Here is a 6,094-nt window from a genome sequence, read left to right as displayed (position 1 = left end):
CAAAGTTATTGGCATGAATTGTTGGCTTTAGGATGCTGCTGCCACAATTCCCTGGATTTGGGTTGATGTAGGAGCCTAAGACTCTCCTATCTTGCCCATCATGATTGATTGGGCCTCCTCTGGCATGGTTATGAACCTCTTCCTCATGATGATTCTCCATATTCTCCTCCATGTTTGTTTCAAAATACTCTTTCTCTTCCTCAGCACCAACGACTCTCTTTCCTCTTGCTTCCCTCCTTAATCTAAAGAAGGTTCTCTCAGGTTCAGAATCAAAGGAAGTTGAAGCTCCGCTTCTCCTACCTGTCATACAATCAATCAAGACAAAAAGCAAGAAAGAAAGTGGGTGAATGAATTACTTTGTTAGAGTGATTGTTAGTGTGAGTGGTGCAAATGATCAAACATTTAGAAGGGTGGAAATGTGGATAATCAAAGAAGAAAGAAATAGAGCTTAAAATAAAATAAAAAATGCTAAATAAAAGAAATTAAAATAACAAGGAAATTAAATTGCTTAATCTAGCTCTCCAATCAATTAATCACTGTCAAATTTAAGCCAATCCCCAGCAACGGCGACATAAAACTCAATGACCCTAATTCACTGCCCCTTTTAAAATTTTAGTGAATCGGTTCTTTTGGCAAGCGCACCAAAATTATCGCCAAGTAATAACCCACAGAGGAGTGGGATCGTATCCACAGAGATTGACAAATCCAAGCAGTTTTAATTGATTAATGAATTAGTCAAGCGGGTCAATAAGATTGTGAAGTGCAGAATTGTAAATAGCATAAATGTAAATGACTAGAATATAAAGAAAAGCAATAAAGTGCAGAATTAGAAATTGCAGAATGTAAAGTGCTGAATCATAAATGACTTGAATGTAAATGGGAATGGGGAATTGTAGAATATAAAATTAAGCTATAAAGAAATGGATACATAAGAATGGGGAAATTCATTGAGATTGGGAGATGTTATCTCTTTGGATCAAATCTAGCTTATATCTTCTTCAATCATGCAACTCACTGACCTCTTGTCAATCATGATTGATTGAGCCCCAATCCCTTGGTGGCTCAATCTCTCAGATCTTGATCAATAGCCAATTCCTTGGTCTAATTGCTCATAAAGAGAGATATGCTTAGTCCCTGATTATACCACACACCCTTGTAGGTCCAGGTAGAGGGGGGATTATATGTCACGTATCCCATCACCAAAACCCAGAATCTACTCAAATGTGAGAAAGGATTTCAAGTATGGTTTCATGTTTCCTTTTCCAAGGTTCCCATGAAACCCAATTGCATTCAATCTCTTTCCCAAGATGATTGAACACTAAGCATTAAGAACGAAATTCCTCCTAGCAAATCAAGAGAAGATGAAGAGATGAAGAATTTCACTATTATCAATCCATCAAGTACAACAGAGCTCCCTCTCTCAATGAGAGGGAAATTACCAACTCATAGCTTAGAAAGTACTCAAAAGTGGAATGTAAAAGTGGATTTAGAACTAACTGCTTAACCCCTCTTCAATACTCTTTGGGGATATTTATACTACTCCTAGCGAAAATAAAGAAATTACAAAAGTAAACAAGGGAAAATACATTTTGGAGCGAAAGAAAGAACTCAATAAACGTGACTCCTTAGCTGGCATGTGGCTGGCACTCCATTAGCGTGTCACGTGCCCTTCAAAATGGCTTAGCGTGCCACGCTCAATCCTTCAAGTGGCACGTTTGTCCCTTGTTAACCTTGGCGTGCCACGCCTTCGAACTCAAGTGGCACGCCATAGTGACATTCTTGTGTTGGCGTACCACGCCTTCGAGCTCAAGTGGCATGCCCTTTGATTTTTCCACTTCATTTGCCTCTGGAAAGTTGAACTAGCGTGGCACGCCCAGGGTCTGGCGTGCCACACCCCTTGTGATGTGCTTGGCTAAGCTCTCTGGAAAGTTACACTAGCGTGGCACGCCCGGGCTCTGGCATGCCACGCCCCTTTGTGAGTGAGTGGATCCTCTGTTTGGCGTGCCATACCACGAACTCAAGTGGCACGCCCCAATGATGCTTTGGCCTCTGAATGACACTGGCGTGCCACGCCTGATTGCTCAAGTGGCACGTCTAAGTGAAGAATAGTGATTGGTGTGCCACGCATTCGATACTAAGTGGCACGCCCCATGTAATTGGCCTCTTCCACCCTCTCTGAAAACTTATACCAGTGTGCCACGCCTAAAGGTTGGCGTGCCACGCCCATGATCTTGTCTCGCTCCAGTAACTGACATGCCACGCCTTGGCCTTCAAGTGGCACGCCAAATTGACTTTTTGGAACTGGCGTGCCACACCTTCGACACCAAGTGGCACGCCCAGTCCTCAATTGCCTTTAGTCCCTTATCTGGATCATTGTACCAGCGTGCCACGCCATGTTGCTCAAGTGGCACGCCCATGTATTTGTGCATTCTTCAAGCTTGGCGTGCCACGCCTGGGACTTCAAGTGGCACGCCAAAGTGACTTTTGGAGCTGGCGAGCCACGCCTTCGACACCAAGTGGCACGTCCAAGTGAGGTTGAGGGGTCAGGCGTGCCACGCCCAACCTGGCATGCCATGCCCCTTTTGTGTCCTCCATTTTGCTCTCTGATATTTTGTTCTAGCGTGCCACGGCTAATCCCTGGCGTGCCACGCCCATATGCATGCTTGAATCTCCCTTTTGGAATTTAGTACTGGCGTGCCACGCTTAGCTCCTGGCATGCCACGCCAGTGCATTTTTGTGGCGTTTTCCCCCAAGTGACACGCCAGTCTCACACGCCCAGCTTCTTGTTTGTCTTCTTCCCATTTTGACACCTTTTCACCTACAATTCAGCACAACTCATCCCAAAGTAGTGTACCATAATATTCATCAAATAATGCACGAATTGTACTGATCAAATGAGATTTGTGCTCTTTTATGGTCTTCTTTATGCAAGAAAGAAGGGTAGATGATGCAAGTCATCACATATCACACAAGAACAAAAATTGTGGTTGAAAATGTGCAACCATACAATTAAAGCTCAAATTTCATTAGGTATTTTGTTCAAGCTCTTTTTTATGTTCCATAAAAAGATACTTCAAGCAAGTTTAAAAACAAGTTTTCAAATCTAATAAATGGAATGCCCTAAAAGGAATTTCTTGAAAACTCTTTGTTGTTTTAACCAAAATTATTTACTCTACCATGCGAATGCAAACATTTACCAAAAAATCAACTATAACAAGCTAAGATATATACACAAGCAAACTAAGCAAAATGTAATGCAATAAAATACTAACAAATATTCACAAAATATAACTATTAAGAACTAGAAAATAATGCAAAGTGTTGAGAAAGAGAAAGTTACGTCCCAAAAATTGTGGATCCTATATTCCCCCACACTTAAACAATAGCATGTTCTCATGCTAAACCAACAAGGAAAAGGATAAAAAAGGGTAATCAAGTTATTAAATGAAACTATCTATATGCATGCAAGTATGTGTATATGCTATCTATAACTATATATCTATCAATACTATAGTATCTATATGAAATTGGTGAAAACAAAACAATCAAATTCCCAAGCAAGTATAGACAAATAGGGCAAAGGAAAGAATTGATCCAATGCAAGCAAGATCTAAACAAACTGACTCAAATTTCAAAATGAAGCAACTTGCAAGAATTCATGATAAGAAGTGAAAACATAGAATTCGAGTAATTGAACCTCACTAGGTGTGTATATACTCTAATCACTCGGTGTCTAAGGGTCAATCCACTCAAATCTCCTCTAATCTTGCTTTCAAGGTTTTGCTTTACATCTAACAATCAATAAACAAGTGATGCATGAATGCAATTATCATGAGGACTTATTAGGGTTGTAATGGAGTTAGGGTTAAGGTGGGATAGATATGGCTAGGTGGACTAAAATGATTGAATCCTTGATTAGTTTAAGTATCCAACTCAACCTATATCAACCTAATAGCAAAGATGTGCAATCCTAACCTTCTATCATTTCTTTTTCACCAAGACTCATGTATGCTTTATCTTTCACATCACATATGCATCTCTTATTCACTGCTCTTTTCTTTGGGGCAACTTTTGTTCCCTTTTTATTGATGAAGTTTTTTTTGAAAGCCAAGATGATGACCATGTGTGCGTGCGCACGGAGTGTTGTGCGTATGCGCAGAATGAAAATATGGTAGGGTGCGCGTGAATAGAGGTTGTGAGCGCTGGGAACAGAGCGTGGTACAACGGGTGTGCGTATGCACACTACTGTGCGCTCGCACAGAGGGGAAAAACAGGAGAAGTGTGCGTACGCACGAGGCTGTGCGCACGTACAGAACTCTGTTTCTGCAATATTTTTAAAATCTCTAAGGCACCAACCATGCTATCAATCAAAGGTTTTCAATCCCAAAACATATCATTCATCAAAAACACATGATCAAACATAAAATGCAACTAATTTAAACCTAGAATGCAATCAAATTAAGCTAATTAAAGAGACAAAATTCAATAAACAAAACTAAAAGAAAGAAGGGTTGAAAGGATATTACCATGGTGGGGTGTCTCCCACCTAGCACTTTGGTTTTAAGTCCTTAAGTTGGACTTTTGGTTGTAGAAATGTATTCCCAGATCCCACACTTTAGTTTCCCCATCATCCTCTTGTTGACTTTCACTTGTGCCCTTGGAGGAACAGCCTCTCCAAGCACCTTTGACGCACTCACTTGAATCTTGTGATCCCCCTAATTGGACTTTGCACCACTCATGCCTTGAATTTCTTTGACAACCAACACCCGATCTTTCACCATTTAGCACTCCAAAAAGCATCTTATGTTGGTGATCCGTCTCTAAGTGAGCATATTGGTATGGGCCTATGAAGCTCATGGGAGAAATTGTTACCCACTCAAATTGCCCTTGAATTGGAGTCACTCTTGTAAACTCTTGCATGTATGCTTCCACTTCTTGGATGATCACCTCTTCTTCACCATCTTTTCCAAGCTCTTCCTTATCTCTCTCAAACTCAAGAGTGGAAGGTTCTTCAAGATCATTAAGGGGATTGACCAAGGTGGACAAAAAATCATTGATGATGCAACCCACTCACTGCAATATTTTGGATCTATGGCCACGATTTTTTTAGTCACGGAGGTCTATGGTCACGGTTTTTTACCGTGACTAAAAAATAAAGCTATGGTCACGGTTTCTAGAAAAAGGGTGACCATAGAGTACCTATGGTCACGGTTTTTAAAAAAGGGTGGCCTAAAAAGGTCTATGGTCACGGTTTTTGGGGGTGACCTAAAGGGGGTCTATGGTCACAGTTTTTTGGGGTGACCAAAAAGGGTCTGTGGTCATGGTTTTTCAAAAAAGGGTGACCTAAAAGGATCTATGGTCACGGTTTTGGAGGGTGACCTAAAGGGGTCTATGGTCACGGTTTTGAGGGATGACCTAAAAGGGTCTATGGTCATGGTTTTTGGGGTGACCTAAAGCGGTCTATGATCACGGTTTTTTATAGTGACCAAAAAGGGTCTATGGTCATGGTTTTGGTGGGTGACCTAAAGAGGTCTATGGTCACAGTTTTGAGGGGTGACCTAAAGGGGTTTATGGTCACGGTTTTGGGGGGTGACCTAAAAGGGTCTATGGTCACGGTTTTAGAGTGCGACTAAAAAGGGTCTATGGTCACGGTTTTAGAGTGCGACCTAAAGGGTCTATGGTCACGGTTTTTCGAAAGGGTGACCTAAAAGGGTTTATGGTCACGGTTTTTGGAGGTGACCTAAAGCGGTCTATGGTCACGGTTTTGGGGGGTGACCTAAAGGGGTCTATGGTTACGATTTTTCGAAAGGGTGACCAAAAAGGGTCTATGGTCTCGGTTTTGGGAGGTGACCTAAAGCGGTCTATGGTCATGGTTTTGGGGGGTGACCTAAAAGGGTGTATGGTCACAGTTTTTTGAAAGGGTGACCTAAAAGAGTCTATGGTCACGATTTTAGAAGTTGATCTAAAAAGATTTATAGTCACGATTTTAGGAGTGATTTAAAGGGGTCTATATTTTTTATAATTTTAAATATTTTATATATTTAAAATTTAAAAATTTTAATAATTAAAAAATAATAAAAATTTTATATAATTA

This window comes from Arachis duranensis, chromosome 6 (assembly GCF_000817695.3).
Source record: "Arachis duranensis cultivar V14167 chromosome 6, aradu.V14167.gnm2.J7QH, whole genome shotgun sequence".
In the NCBI taxonomy this organism is placed as follows: Eukaryota; Viridiplantae; Streptophyta; class Magnoliopsida; order Fabales; family Fabaceae; genus Arachis; species Arachis duranensis.
The sequence above is the reverse complement of the archived record's forward strand: the minus strand, read 5'-3'. Positions refer to the sequence as shown.